Source organism: Choloepus didactylus, chromosome 6 (genome assembly GCF_015220235.1).
Source record: "Choloepus didactylus isolate mChoDid1 chromosome 6, mChoDid1.pri, whole genome shotgun sequence".
Taxonomy (NCBI): Eukaryota; Metazoa; Chordata; class Mammalia; order Pilosa; family Megalonychidae; genus Choloepus; species Choloepus didactylus.
In genome coordinates this window covers 93,136,393-93,152,243 of record NC_051312.1, presented here as the reverse complement: position 1 = coordinate 93,152,243, position 15,851 = coordinate 93,136,393, and the positions used below count along the sequence as shown (strand labels likewise).

General features: G+C 38.4%; 2 protein-coding genes across 5 annotated transcripts in view; one reads left to right on the top strand and one right to left on the bottom strand.

Annotated features, from left to right (window-relative positions):
* USP35 (ubiquitin specific peptidase 35) overlaps positions 1 to 15,851 on the bottom strand; it is a 140,442-nt gene that overhangs the window by 1,024 nt on the left and 123,567 nt on the right. The window lies entirely within an intron of this gene.
* The window catches only part of GAB2 (GRB2 associated binding protein 2), a 175,670-nt gene that overhangs the window by 62,359 nt on the left and 97,460 nt on the right, over positions 1 to 15,851 (top strand). Inside the window, exon 1 of one of the 4 annotated variants that reach the window (XM_037840836.1) lies at positions 11,763 to 13,218. The exons of the other annotated variants lie outside the window; for them this stretch is intronic. The gene's annotated coding sequence lies outside the window, so the exon portion shown is untranslated. Of the gene's footprint in view, positions 1 to 11,762; positions 13,219 to 15,851 lie in introns of those variants that run through there. 4 annotated transcript variants of the gene reach the window in all.

Below are 15,851 nucleotides of genomic sequence, written 5' to 3'. Positions count from 1 at the left end.
ATCAATGAATCCAAAGCCACCATTACCATCCAGGTGACTTTTGATGAGTTTCTTAAACTTTCTAAGTAATGTTTCCTCTTCTGTAATAGTGCCTGCCTCATCAAATTTGTTAGAATTAAATAAGAAAATGTACATAAAGTGCCCAGCACATTGTCACACATCTGGTTAATACTCCATAAATTATTATTATTATGTATTTTTTTGCAATACCACTCATCTCCTCAGCAACTTACATACAGCTTTATATTTTCCTGGTGACCATGAGATAGAAGACAGTAGCTTGTTATCTTGATTCTGCTGGCAGTAGGAGTGACAAAGGGAATTAATTTTTTCCTTATCAATATTAAGGAATAATTTACATACGATAAATGACATTTATTTAAATTATTTTGTGTTTAGACGGTTGTCTGTACCTGTGAACCAACAACTGTAGTCAAAATACAGAACATTTCTGTCATCTCCCAAAGATTCTTCATGCCCCTTTGCAATCTATCCCTTCCTTTGACTTCCACCCCAGGCAAGCAGTAATCTGCTCTTTGTTACTATAAATTAGTTTGCATTTTATGTGAATAGCATCATACAGTATGTATACTTTTTTGTCTGGTTTCTTTCACTTAGCATAATGATTTTTATATGTATCCATTTTGTTGCATATATCAATAGTTCATTCCTTTTATTGCTGAGTAGTATACCATTGAATGGATACACCCCCTATTGATGGACTTTTGGATTGTTTCCAGTTTCTGGCTATTATAAATAAAACTGATATGAACATTAGTTTGCAAGTCTTTGCGTGCATATATTTTCAGTTCTCTTGGGTAAACACCTAGCCAAAATGCCATATGACTGGGTCATATGGTATGTATTTGTTAAACTTTTCAAGAAACTCCTAAGATGTTTCCAAACTGACTATACCATTTTACATTTCCACCAACAGTGTATGCAGTTTTCAGTTGCTCCATTTTCAGTTGCTCCACATTTTCCTCAGCACATAGTATGGTCATTTTTAAAAATTTTAGTCATTCTAATGGGTTGGTAATGGTATTTCATTGTGATTTTAATTTTCACTTTCCTGGTGTCTAATGATGTTGAACATTTTTTTGTGTGCTAATATATGGCCATTTGTATGTCTTTTGTGAGGTGTCTGTTAATACCTTTTGCCCTTTTTAAAAATTGTTTTATCTTCTTGGTATGGAGTTATAAGGGTTCTTTATATAAAATAAAAAATAAAGAAAAAAAAAGAGTTCTTTATATAGTCTGAATGCTAGTTTTTTTTTGCAAAATATGAGTATGTTGAAATTTTCTTTTCTCCCAGTCTGTGGCTTGCCTTTTCATTTTCTTAATGGTACCATTTAAAGAGCAAAAGCTTTACATTTTGATGAAGTCCATTTTTTCTATTTTCCTTTTATAGTTTATGCTTTTTGTTTACCTAACTCAGGGTCACAAAGATTGTTATCTCCTGTGTTTTCTTTTGGGAGGTTTAGTTTTAGCTTTAGCTTTTACACTTAGGTCTACACTTTTTTATATATGGTGTGAGATAAGGGTTAATATGGAACTTATCTTTCCAGTGCCTATTATGTATCAGAAAATTTATTTAATTCTCAAGAAATAAATGTCCTAAGATACATAATTATCTCTATTTTACTGATGAGGAAAACAAGTCTCAGGAAGATTAAGCAACTTGCCCAAGTCATACAACTAAGATTTAAGCCATGATTGCCTGGCTCCAAAGCCAATGTTCTTTCTACCCTGTTATGCTGGCACTATATTTTCAACATGCAATTACAAAATACATAAAAAATTCCCAGCTGTACACTGTGATGAGGATATAAAAGTTATGAGATGGCCTTGCCATTCTGAGGACATTTATATCCCCCACCCAAAGTTAGGACATTAGCCACAGCAGGGATACTGGGAGCTGTGCCCAGAGGGCTCAGTGTCAGGCCATTTGCTTAGGTCTGTATCTCAGAAGCTATAAATATGACTCTCTTGGTGCTCTGTTGACAAGGAGCCTTATTCTGAGTTCTTTTTGCTTTGTACAGCTGGTCCATCACAAATATGAAGTTAAGTGCCTGGCCACACAGACAGTTAATCCTTAGAGCACCCGGGCTGATGGCTGAGTCCCACTGTGTTTGGTTTACGTTTTTAGTTTTTGAAAACAGTGAGTCAGTCTCTCTTGCCCCTCTCTCTTCCTCACCATCCCTTCTGGATTCTCTCAGGTGCCATGGACACACTAGGTAGTCTTTTCCCTAAAACTTTCCTTGAGCCAGGTAAGAATCATGTGAGAGGCAGAAGTCCCCTGCCCTCTGAAACCTAATGCCCCTCTTTAAAAAGAAAGATCTATTTAAGGCTTTTGTCATCTTAGAAGAGTCTCTGAGTCTTACTCAGCAGGACTATTTTGTTTCTTTAAAAAAAATGTGGGGAAGGTAGGGAGAGAACATCTGTACTTCTCTGTTCGCCTGGGGGCTTTGGAGTGAGAAGTACCTAAGTTTGTATCTCAGCTCCAGTTTTTACATGGCTAGCAAATCCCTCAACCTCTGAGAAGTTCAACTTCCTCATTTGTAAAATGGGAATAACAACTACCTGATGGGTTTGCTGGAAAATGTCTCAACTACTTCCAGCACATAGCATATGCTTATGTTATTTCTTCCTGTTCTTCTCTTTTGTTAGATCTCTTTCTGAGGAGTAAGGTGGTGGGATAGTCATAAAAAGTCTAAATGAGAGGGAATTTGAGACTTACAAAGCCCTATTTAAGGAGCCTTAACAGATACACTGCTTTTCTATTTCTATTTTCCTTCCTTTCTTTCTTTCTTTCTTTTTTTTTTTTTTTTTTTTTTTTGCCAATCTGGACAGTCTAATTTCAAAGTCCAACAGTGGAGGCTGAAGCATTCTGGTCAGTCTGCCTATTATTTTCATTTTCCTTGTAGCTGCCAAATAGATTATCCTGGGTCTCTGGAAGCAAACTCAACCATCTGTGATGTGCTTTGGTAGTGAGAAGCTTATGTGATGGGCAGAAATGTGAATTAGGAAAGGGATGAGGGAGAAAAGACAGTCTGGCTATCTAGTACAGAGAGGATCAAATATAGATTGGTGGAATGGAGAGGGGAACCCAATTGACACATTTGGGAGAGTTATGCTTCCATCTTCTAAAAAGCAGCCCTGAGAAACATCAGTCTCTGTGCTAGTTAGCAAGATTGGAACAAGTCAGTGTTTCTCTACCTCCTGTTACTGTGCCTTCCACCTGTCCTCATCTTCCTCTCTTCCTTGAGAGTCTCCTTTGCTTTTCAGTCTAGAGGACTAACCACTGCTTTCCTTTGCAAACCAGGGATTCTGCAGTCTTCCCATCCATCTTTTTTCAAATTTTCACATCCTTTGAGATACAGTTTAGGGTTTAGCTCCCCCAGGAAACTTCCCTTGACTGCACTGCCCAATTTGATGGTTCTTAGCCACCCTAAATCATTCAAGTTGAGGATCTAAATATGTGAATATTTTATGAGTTCTAACAGTGTGTTTTGTGGGCTAGGGTTGGTTACAGAGGTAGATCAGGGGTGGTACCAGCACCAAGAAGCTTACACTTTGCTGTTCCTTGTACCTCTTTTGTCCTTTTTCTCCTCAGCTAGATTCCAAGCCTCTTCAGGATTGCCTCTCAGAAGCTTGTGATTTCTTAAATCTAACCTAAGTCTCTTCTATTACGTACATGTAGCTCAAATTTCATCCCATTTTCCCACGCTCCATACCATCACTACAATTTTGAATACAGTTTATTTCACTTAACATTATAAGCTTTAAAGTGCTTAACATTATAAGCTTTAAAATGCTTATTATAAACTTGAAGGATAATTTTTAATGTCTGCAATGTGAATCACTCATTAAAGCACTTTCTACCTTTGGAACATTGGAGGCTTAGTGTTCCTAGATGAGGAAATGGGTATCATTTAGCCCTTTAACCAGCAGTCTTGCTTTATGGGGCTTTCCATGCCATACCTAAAATTCTGTTTTTCCCTCCATAACTGCATTCAGAATAGTTTGACTCTCCAAAAATAAAATGAGAAAATCAGTACATTTTGTTCTATAAAATAAGTAAGCATTGAATTTTTTTTCTGTTGGTTGAGTCTAAGAATTAAAAACTAGTAAATATCTTTTGCAATATTACAATTGCATAATTATTCACTACAAAACTGAGTTATATAATTTCAGCCATAGGAAGAAGATGTCATTCTATGACACTAAAGTTGTGACATTTAAAGAATGTTCCAAACATCAAGATCAACTGGATTCTCTTTCTGTATTCCATCGTCACAATTTGTTCACTTCTTATTTATTCCTTGTCTTTACTTATTGTTTTCCTTGGAGTTTCTAATTGCCTTTTTTTTCCTGATTCAAGAAAGAAGTCTGCCTTCACCTTATGATTAAGATCGCTTAGCTTCTTAATCATGCTGTTTGTAATAGGGAATCGACTTTCCTCTTCATTCAGTCTTCTGTAAGTCCACGAAACTCCTGTTCTAATTTCAAAGCCTGGTACCATTTCATTGCAGTCCTAGATTAAATCTCCTTTCTTATATCTCATGATATCCTCTTTCTTAAAATCCTTTTTAATTTTGCTGTAAACCATCCTTGGTAATTTTTTCAGAAAGTGTGCATGGAAGTTAAATTTTCTGAATCCTTGAAAATCTAAAATCTTTTGCCCAGCTGTTCTTCAGCTAGTCCATCAAAAAAATCACCTTGATTTCTGCTCTTCTTCCTGCTTTTGCTCTCCATATCCTCTCATTGTACACTGTCTGCTGCAGTAGCCATTAGCCACATGTGACTGTTGAGCACTTGAAATGTGGCCCATCTGAATGGAGATGTACTGTAAGTGTAAAACACACATTAATTTAGAAGACTTGATGAAAAAAAAGAAAGAAAAGAAAATATCTCAACTTTTTAAATTCTTTATATGTTGAAATGATACTATTTTGGACATAATAAGTTAAATATGTAATTAAAATTAATTTAACCTGTTTATTTTTACATTTTAAATGCGGCTTCTAGAAAATTTAAAACCACATATATGACTTGCATTACATTTCTGTTGGGCGGTGCTGGTCTGATCCCCAGCCCGAAGCTTTTCTAGAACTCAGCAAGGGGCAGCATTGGCCTTTTCCTGTGTTCCAGAGCCTGGTTCCCTTTGGTTTATCCACCAATGTAATCCTGTCTACTTTTCATATTTTGAAAAGTGTTCAAAATTTCTGGTCCATTTTTTTTCTCCCTACTCACAGTTAATAATCTGTTCCATGGTACTACCTTGTCACTTCCTTGGGATTTGGAAGGAAGCGGGAGATAAACATATTTTCAGTCTTACCGCTTGGGACCAGAAGATTTTATTCATTTTATCACTGTTTTGAACAACACTACAATAGTCATTTTCAGGCATAAGTCTGTCTGCATCTATAGATATTTTCTTAAGATGGATTTCTGAAGTAGACTTACTGGTTCAAATTATGTAAACTTCTTTAAGGTGCTTGATACACATATTTACAAATTGCTTCCCAAAATCAGTTTATGTTCTCAGTGGGTTATCCAATAAAAGATGGGAGCAGTTACCCAAGAGGTACCCAGATTCACATCTGATTCCACTTAGATGGGCCTGGTTATCAGAGCTTCTATGGAAACCATGGCCTCTTTATGAATCACTTAACTTTTCTGAGCCTTCATTTTCTTATTTGTAAAATTGTGATAATCATGCCCTGAAGTAGTATATATGAAAGATCATTTGGAGGAGTATTTTCATTAATTCACTTCAGCAAGTGTTTGAGAGCCTCCTACATGTTCTATGTACATGAGCTATATACTAGTTACCATAAAGGATGTCCACATGGTATAGTTTCATCCCTGGCCTCAAAATTCATTTTTTTCCGGAAGGGAATAGAGTGCAAGGTAAGAGACGTTCATAAGAAGCTACCACACAAGTCTCTTTGTGATATGTAATGAGAGGTACAGATGAGGTGTTGAAGGAGTTTAGATAGTGAAGAGTTTGCATTCCATTTAAAGGAACAAGGAAAACAGCATGGCGGATGAGGCATTTAAGGTAGGTTCTGCAGGAGGAGTATAATTTCAAGGCAGTAGAAGAGGGAGGTGGAGAGTACATTAGGTGTGAGGATGAGCTTGGGCAAAAGCACAGGAATGGGTTCTGGGCCAATCAGTTGATAGCACTTTCACTGGAGTATAGGCAACAGGCAAGGAAAACTGAAATGGAGGTTGAAATTTTTATTTCTATGATTATTCACATGTCCCCGTATTTATATTTCTGCTGTGCTTTGGTAGGGAAAGCAGAGAGAAATCCTTTCACTTGGTTTTGGCTCTGGTCAGAATTTAGTAGGGAAAGCTTGCTAAGTATGCTGATTTCCCTCTTCCTCCCACAGAGGCTGGACATTCTAAGGAATTTTTTTAACTGTGCTAAGTCTGGACAACATTGCACTTATCCAACCAGGCAGTAACTTGGATCAGAAATTTTGAGGATGGATAAGAGGAAGAGGATTCCTGAAGAGAATAACTGGGGCAAAGGATAGTTGGCAATGAGGGAACTAGCTGGCAACCAGTGAGGGAATTAGACTTCTGGTATCATGATGAAAAGGTAAGGTTTTGTGAAATAGAGACAAAGATTCTGCTTTCCATCCATTTTTCTGGCCTTCTCACTTTGGGAAGTTCACTGTTGTCTCAACAGTTGTTTGTTTCCTTTAGGTTGTTCTCTAATAATATAAAACTGCTCTCCCTGTACCATACCAAGATTCTTTCCATCCTCAGCAGCATTTAAGGGCTTTCTTTCTTCTTGCCTGTAGGATAAAGTCAAATTCCTATACCTGGTATTCAAGGTGGCCCCAGCCCTTCTAAATGCTCCACCTTGTGTTTACCATTTTACTTTACATTGTACCCCATTACTTTAACTTGATTCTATAGCATAACATCTCTTATCCACTTTTTCTAACAGAAGTATCTGGTTCATTTATTATTCATTCAGCAAACATTTATTGAATGCCTATTGTACATCTTTTCTTCAATAAACTTTTACTGACCAAATGTTATGTTCTAGGCCTTATTTCAGAGCCAATGAATACAGAAATAGGAAAGTGGATAATGTTGGTAAATGGAGAAAGATCATGAGATGTATTTGGGAAATCATATAGTATGCTAAATGTAGGTATGGTAGGAGGTGTCCATGTAGTCACCTCAGTGATGGTCTTACGGATATGCTGAGCTGGATCACTAATGGACACCAGAATCAACAGTCAGATAACATTTAAATTCTTCAATTCAAATATGTTGCCAAATGGAGACAATGAAGGAAGTCACCATCATGGTCCTGAAGTAGGGTCATCAGCTCTAGGCCTGTTGATGATTTCTTAAAAAGATATGACTTAATACTATTTTAATTCATCTTGCCCAAATAGTGAACAGTTTCACTCTGGCTACACTTAATGCCATTATTGAGGTCCCCCAAAGAGAAGATACTCAGAACCTGCTATACTCTTGCCCTCCATGTTGGCTCAGTTCTCTGTTCCCTAAATGAGCCTGTCCTTTCTTGCCTCCATGCTATGGCTCATAAAATGTGGTGAGGAAAAAGATGATTTGGACCAAATCTATATTTGAGACCTAGATTTACCTCTTGTTTGCTCTGTAACCTTGGGCAAATTTCTTAAACTGATTCAAGACTTTGAAGGTAGTCTTTCTTTTCCAGGGTAGTCTGTTTTAAGGTATAGATAACAATTTATATGGAAGCTGTTAGCATAGTATCTGTCACATATTAAGTACCTTTTCCTTTTACTTATTCCTTTGCTCTTTCCCTCATCTCCACTTTTAAAAATCCTCTCCATGCTTAATTTATCTCTTATATCACATCACTAATAGTGCTCTTCTAGTGTTCCTAGACGCAAAAGAGATGGGCCCTCCCTTTGTCCGTATGTCACTTGTGGAATTTAAGCGGTAGAGGGAATGGCATAGGAGAAGGTGGAAATCTAAATAAAATAGCATTGTATTTGAAAGCAGGAATATAAGGGTCAGTGAGAAGCAGTATGTAAATGGTTAAAGGAGGGGTGTCTTGTCACTGAATGCAAGGTGATTGATTCTCAGCCCATCTTAGTTCATCCCAGGAGACTAAAGATGAAGGCTGTCTCCAGTTCCTAGTATTAACCACAAAAAAAGGGGCCATTCACTTGTCTTCATTCAGTGAAAACTAGCTACCTTCTCACAGATAGCGCTCACCTTTTATTATTTGATGCTATATTTGACTGGAATTGGGCAGTCTACGGATTTTTCTAGGAAGACCTAGCTTGGTTAGCAGAATAAGAAAACATCTAGAATGACATCAGTCTGCTGGAGCTTTGAAGGCAATCACCAAAGATGGTCAAGACAACTGCTTGTTCTTTTATTTACCAGGTCACACCTGGTGCAGACAGGAAGCTAAATTTAGAAAACAATTTTCTCTTTAAAAAAGTAAAAAAAAGCACTAATTTTCTGTGAAGCCAGAAGAATTCATTCACGTTCTTTGGTCACATTTGTAGAATTTAGAATTTTGTAGATGGAAGGGGTCTTAAAGTTGAGTAGGGTCTTCAAAAGGAAACAAAAGGCTCTTGCTTTCCGCATGAACAGAGTTCATTCACGAGACAATTTTTCTTGATCTGTGAGGAGTGATTTCATACAATTAGCTTAATTGGTTAAGGGAAACGACCTATCAGCCTTACAGAGGGGATGTCTGCTCTTAGGGATACACATAAAGAACATATCTTAAGCTTTCCATGACAGTCCAAAGCAGCCCCATTAATCCTTCTATGTAATGACCAGTCATAACCACAGATGAGGAGTGCATTTCACCTGAAAATAAAGTCATGAAAACCCTAACAGCTGCTAACAGCCCTTCACTGCCACCATCAGCTCCATGTTGCTTTGGGCTTTGAAATATTACTGAACGATCTTCCAGTTCACTCTATTGTAAGGGAATAAGAGACTCTCCTGAAATAGTTTGCTGTTTATTTTTTTTTTTAAGTGTTATCAGATGCAAAACAAGGGCAAAACTCATTTGTGGCCTTCTTGAAAGCCCAAATGGGTATGAAAAGAGAATGGGGAAAAGGAAAGTTTCTATAGACAAATCTTAAATTTGTCTGGATTTCAAATGTGACATTCGCAATGAAAGAAGGATCATAAAATTGTCAAGAAGGAAATCAGGAAAAGTAACTGATAAGAGTTAAGAAGTTGAATTCCTTTGGCCCTAGTCTGAGAGCCAATGGAATTGGAGTCGTCGTTTTTTGGAACATAACATTCAAATGTACCAGAACATAAATTTTTGAGATGAGAATGGCTTTGACCATCACGGGATGATTGGTCCTTCAAACCAAAATAACCCCAGGACTGGTCATTAAGGGACCCAAGTTTTTGTAGCACTGTATTTGTCCATGTTGGTATAGTGATTAAGAATCTGGGTTTTGGATCTGTCAGACATGAGCTTGAATTCTATTTATGTCATTTAGTTGATAGCCTTGGCTAGACACCTGGTAAGCATTTTTATCAGGAGTACTTTCACTTTATGTAAGAGAAAAGCTGACTGACAGTAGCTTAAAAAAGTCATTTGTTTTTCTCACATTACAAGAAGTCTGGAATAAGCAGTTGGTGCCTTTAGTTTTTGCTAGCTCAGTGTTGCAATTGGGGAAGCTTATTCTTTGTCTTCCCTCCAGCAATCTATAGTATTTTGGCTTTCAAATTCATGGTTGCAAGATAATCAAAAACTTTCGCAGAAGTCCCCAGAAGATGTCTGCTTATGTCTTATTGTTCATATGGATAAACTTCCAGTTAGAAGAGAATCTAGAATGTTTTGCTGTAGTATGTTATCCAGTCAACAACAATGTAGTGTCTGCCACAAGATTCAATTAATATTCATTGCTATTGTAATTATGATAGTGGTGATGGATAACCCACCTCATCGTGCTGTTCTTGAAGATTTGAGTGATGTGATGTTCAGCATTACACACTTCATGACATGTTGTTACTTATCTATATAAGGGGTTTATTCGTGGTATTTGTTATTAAATGTTTGGAAATTCCTTGATTATCTAGCCAAAGAAGAAAGGTTAACCAGGAGGGATAGCATAGCCCAAACCTTCACGTTGACCTGGCTCAAGTCCAGGTCTTTTGCTTACAAAGACTTCCCAGACCACCCAGAACCACAGCAGTTGCTCACCCCTCTGAAGTCCTAATATCACTTAGGATTTATATTTATTTTCTTCTTTGTATTTTTAAAATATGCCTGTCTTCTTAGCTAAGTTCAGAGCTCTTTCATTTCAGGGTATACATAGAATGTGTCTTATGGAATGTATGGAGGAATTTGATTGCTGTTCATTTATTGACAGAAGATTTTCTACTTCTCACTATTAGCTGAACTTGAGGGAGGGTGAGTTTGGGTAGTGATCAGAATGATGCTTCCTCTTCTGTGGAAGAGGAATTTTATTTTCTTTTGCTCAGTCCTCCACCATTCTTTGTCCAACTTCCCTCTTCTTTTTGTCCTTAGAGTTTGGTATGGATTGTCAGGGGATGAAGTGTAACATTCCATTTTTAAATTATTCTCCAACCTCTTCGTAAGTCGTGACTCTGATTTTAGCTGTGGGATTAGAAAATAGGGCAAAAACTCCTGTCCCCCCCACTGCCATCACTGAGATAGCAGCAAAAAGGAAATCCTTAAAAAGTAGTTTCTTTGTGCCTTTGCATACTCTGCCAGTGTCCTTGTTTCTTTCTCTAGCATTGACTAGAAGTATAAAGTAAGGAAATCAAACCCATTGACTGAAATGTACATGGATCTTTTCCTGAGAGCAAATGCTAAGAATGTGTGGGGATCTTGGAACCTGAAGGTATTAGATGAATGCTTAGGAAGGAGTGTTTAGTAACAAGCCAACAGGAGAACACTGTTGCCAAGTCCAGGGTTCTTTTGACATTGTTCCCTGCTAACGCTAGTTTTCAGAAGTCCACAGTAAAACTGAAATGTAGAAGTGGGCATAATCCCAGCCAGATTTCTGAGCAAGTTGAATTCAGTGACTCTTTTTCCTTTTCCGTGACTGAGATTTTGGAAATGCTGACATATTTTAGTTAAATTTATATCACTTCCAATTATTTTGTTTGTTTTATTTCTAATTGCACAGTTACTATAAATTTTCTCATATTTCTCATATTCTTTGGCCAGCTTAATTTGCCCATATTTTTAAATTCAGATTTATTGCAATATATTCACATATCATACAATCATCCGTTATTGGTGTACAATCACCTGTTCACGGTACCATCATATAGTTGTGCATTCATTACCCCAATCTATTTTTTGAACATCTTCCTTATGCCAGAAAAAGTAAAAATAAGAGTAAAAAATAAAAGTAAAAGAGCACACACAAAATCATCCCCCCCACTCTATTTTTCATTTAGTTTTTGTCCCCATTTTCTACTCATCCATCCATACACTGGATAAAGGGAGTGTGAGCCACAAGGTTTTCACAATCACACTGTCACCCTTGTAAGCTACATTGTTATACAAACGTCTTCAAGAGTCAAGGCTACTGGGTTGCAGTTTGATAGTTTCAGGTATTTACTTCTGGCTCTTTCAGTACCTTAAAACCTAAAAATGGTTATTTATATTGTGCCTAAGCGTGCCCACCAGACTGACCTCTGGACTCCATTTGGAATCTCTCAGCCACTAAAACGTTATTTTATTTCATTTCACATCCCCCTTTTGGTCAAGAAGATGTTCTCAATCCCACAATGTTGGGTCCAGATTCATCCTCAGGAGTCATTGCCAGGGAAATTTATATCCCTGGGAATCAGGTCCCACATGGTAGGGAGAGCCCAAATTTTTTATTCCTGCTCACTTTTCACTGTTTGGTGGTGGTGGTTTAAATATAGCAAATTAAATGCCAGCTTTGGTGTCCATATTTCGAAGTCCCAAAATAAACTTAATGTGAAAACATCCATAGACAAACAAAATCATAATTATTCTATATTTGTATAACAAAGCAATTCACCAGAGTTTTAGAAATTTGGAGTGCCGGTTAATTTTCCCTCCTCCCCTTCTAATTAGATGTAGAGAGTAGAAAGAAGGAATCCAATGGAAGTAAAGATATTGTCTTTACTCATGGCTGCCCAACATCTCCCAAAATATGGTCAGGATATGTAAGTCTGGAGGTCTTCTGCACAAGGAGAGAAATCTAAATCACCAGGGAGTATGTAGAGTAAGAAGAGAGGAGGCTGAGGATGAAATCCTGGGGATTATAAACCTTAAAGGAATCCATACAAAGACTAAAAAGAGTACAGAATTGCAGCTAATTCAGGGAAGTAGCATTTTGGAAAAAAGGAGTGCTCAATTGCCTCAAATACTGCCAAGAAATCGGTGAAGGTAAGAGCAACAAAAACAAAAATATCCATGGGATTTTGCCACAAAAGAAGTCTTAGATTCATCCACAGTGAAAAATATGCTGCTTTCCGTTCCCAGCCTCCCTCAACTCTAATAACATCGGACCACCTACATTTGTTTCTCATGGTACCTTCACATCTGGCTCCCATTGGGAATAAAAATATGACACTGACAGATCTTTGGCCCCAGGAATAAGATTATTCATTGTAGTCCTGAAGAAGGACTTATGGTATGTGTCTGTGTTTAGAGGATGGTTGATCATAAGATTTTCCTTGGAAGCCAGGGCCCAAAATTTCTGGGTGTGGGAATTATAAATTGCTACATCAATTGCTGATGGAATGGCAGGATGATGAGCCCTTCAAAAGACATGTTAGGGTCCCAGGCAGGCTCTGAAATAAAAGCCTAATGTTACCCTCCTCTTTTCTCTTCTTTTACAGGTTGCATCTTTCTTATTAGACTGTGAGGCCCTTGTTTCGTTGTTGCTGAATGCTGTAGGGAGTGCACTGATGCTGGGGCTCAATAAATGTTTGGCAGAATTAGGCTTCTGAGAGATACAAGAAGATAACCCAGAAGAAGGCGGCTCTGAAAATACTCCATCATCTTCAAATTTCTGCTCAGGGCCTAGGCCATGGAGGAAATTCTATGGGCCTGCTTCTGCTTCTAAGAACCTATAGAAAGGTTCTTTCTCAAAATCAAACAGCGCTACCTAATAGCTACTTTTTGGTCTCCTAATATTGCTTTTACCTGCATTGCTGGAAGGACTTATATGAATAGAGAACCTGGAACACAGTGAGGACTTGGTAAATGCTGAATTGAAATTTAAATCACTCCAGGTGCCTGATAAGCTTTTCCGGTGAATAAAGCCAGTGCTGAGTTGATCTCACTAGGTTGCTTGGCAGGGAGAGTCCCAAGCTTGGTAGCTTCCTCAGCCACTGCTTGAAGAACTAGGGGTCCTTGCCACTAGCTGCTAATAGCCTGTGTATTTTTAGTCCTTGCTTTTCATGTAAGTTTCCCGTTAACTGCTTGGAGGAAATCTTTTCTTGCACACAATCTGCCCATTTCCTGAAGTCTTCCTCTCAGCATTGTGTCAGTTTGGGGATGAATCAAGTCAGCAGTTTTGGAGAGTGTTTGTTCTCTTCCCTGCTACAGCCTACCCGCTTTGTGGAATACCAGAAAGCTGCCTTTCTTGTCTGTTTCCAGGGGTGAAGGGAGGGGGGCAAGCCCTTGGTGTGTGTTCAGCCTCTTAGGCTGCCTGACACAAATGTCCTTTTGTGTGTGGAGGGGCATGTGTGTGTTTTTCCCCTTCCCAATGGACACTGTCATTTATTAGGTCCGGATGGTGTCCTCTGAGCCATAAACAATGGTGTAGAAGGAGAAAAAAAGCTGCCTTAGTGATGAGATTCTGGTGGCAGCAACTAGCTTTACTTCTCCAGTTCTGCCCCCCACTCCTTTTGTCCATCATGAATTTGGTCTGACTTGAGCCAGCCTAGGACCTCTATAATCCCTTTTTAGGGCCGGAGCAGCATGGGCATTTTTCCTCTTACCTTGAAGACTTCAAACTTGAAAAGGGGTTTTCCATGATGAGGATAATAATTCTTCATGTTTTGTGCAATGTTAGTTTTTAAACATGTTATGTCTTTTGAGGAACTGAAATTCTGGCTTTGTTATCCCTTAAGAATTTAGGATTTGTATCAAAGGATGTGGGTTTGATGCTGGCCTTGCTGTTTAATAACTGTGATACCTTGGGCAAGTTATGGGGCTAATGACCGCTCCCTCTTCAGAGGGCATTCCAAAGTTTAAAAAAGAATATTAATGCAAAGTATCTGCCATTAGAAAGCACTCAAATGTTAACCAAAAAAGGAAGAAGGGAGTGTTAAATGAGATACTATGCTTGAATAGGCCTTGCATAAAATGCTAATCATATTAGTTACTGTTTGTTTTGAGGTCTGAGAGTAAGCCCTTTCTTTTCCCTATAAACCTATCCCTTCACTCAGACTCTCTTTCTAATCACTCCTTCCTTCTCTCAGTGGACCACCAATGTGGCTGCTAATTTCACATATTAACATGGCTCTCCTGTTTAAAAGCAAACGTAAAACCACCATCTTTTGAAGCCAACCCCTAGTCCAGTGCTTGGCACGATGTAGGGTTCAATAATTACTTGAATATTTACTTATTGTAAGAAACTCTGAAATGCAGTCCCTTGTATTTATCTCTTCTCTCACCCCCAGTGCGCTGCTCCTAGTCAGTCAAAATAATTTCTTGATATTTAAACCCAGGAATCACTGCAAGAAGTGGAAACTACTCCAGATGCTTTAAGCAGGAAAGGATTTAATACAAATAATTAGATGCTTACCAAATGATAGGAAGAACTAATGCTGTGTGTTTGGCTCTAGAACTCCAGGAATGACCCCCACTAGAAGTTAACATCCCATTCCCAACCCCACTCTATAACTGTGATCTAGGGCTTATGAGGTCATACCTGAGGAGCTACCGCTGCAGTTGCCCCTTGGCACTCAGGACAAAGAATACCTCAGCTGCATAAAAACCGCACATGTCTATACACTGCTTGCCAGCACAAACAAGAAATAGCCAAAAGCAAGCAGGAAAATGGTCTTTGCCTCACTTTCACCTTATATATCTTGCATGAATGTAAGTAATAGGCAGATTAACTGCAAGCAAATCTGGTAACGGTGATTTTTTCATTTTCTAGCATTTCCAACTAAAAAGGAGTGTAGTGAAGATTGAGTGAGCCAACCCATACTGTCTGACATACAAAATTCATCTAGAATGTATTTCAGGTAGCAGTATGATAGGATAAAAGCTGTATGACTGCCCAAGTTTGCTAGAGCTGCTGTTATGCAAAATACCAGAAATGGATTGGTTTCTATAAAGGGGATTTATTTGGTTACAAATTTATAGTCTGAAGGCCATAAAAGTGTCCAAAATAAGGCATCAACAGAGGATTCCTTCAATGAAGAATGGCCGATAGTGTCTGGAACACTTGTTAGCTGGGAAGGCACGTGGCTGGTGCCTATTTGTTCTTTGCTCCTGGGTTGCGTCGCTTTCAGCTTCTGATTCCAGTGTCTTTCTCTCCAAGCTTCTGGGAGCTCTCTCTTAGCTCCTCCGGGGCAAACTCTGGGCTTCATCTCTTAGCTTAGCATCTCCGAACGACCTTCTATCCAAGCAACTCTAAGCGTCAGCAAGCATCTGGGTCTGTGTCGGCTCTTCAATTCTCTCTTAAATACTCCAGTGAACTAATGAAGACCCACCCTGAATGAGCAGGGTCACATCTCCATGGAAATAATTTAATCACAGGTTCCACCCTAATCAATAGACTAATCATTCTGCCCACCACCCCACCCCACCCCCTGCCCCAAGATTGCATTAAAGAATATGGCTTTTCTGGGGGACATAATATATCCAAACCACCACA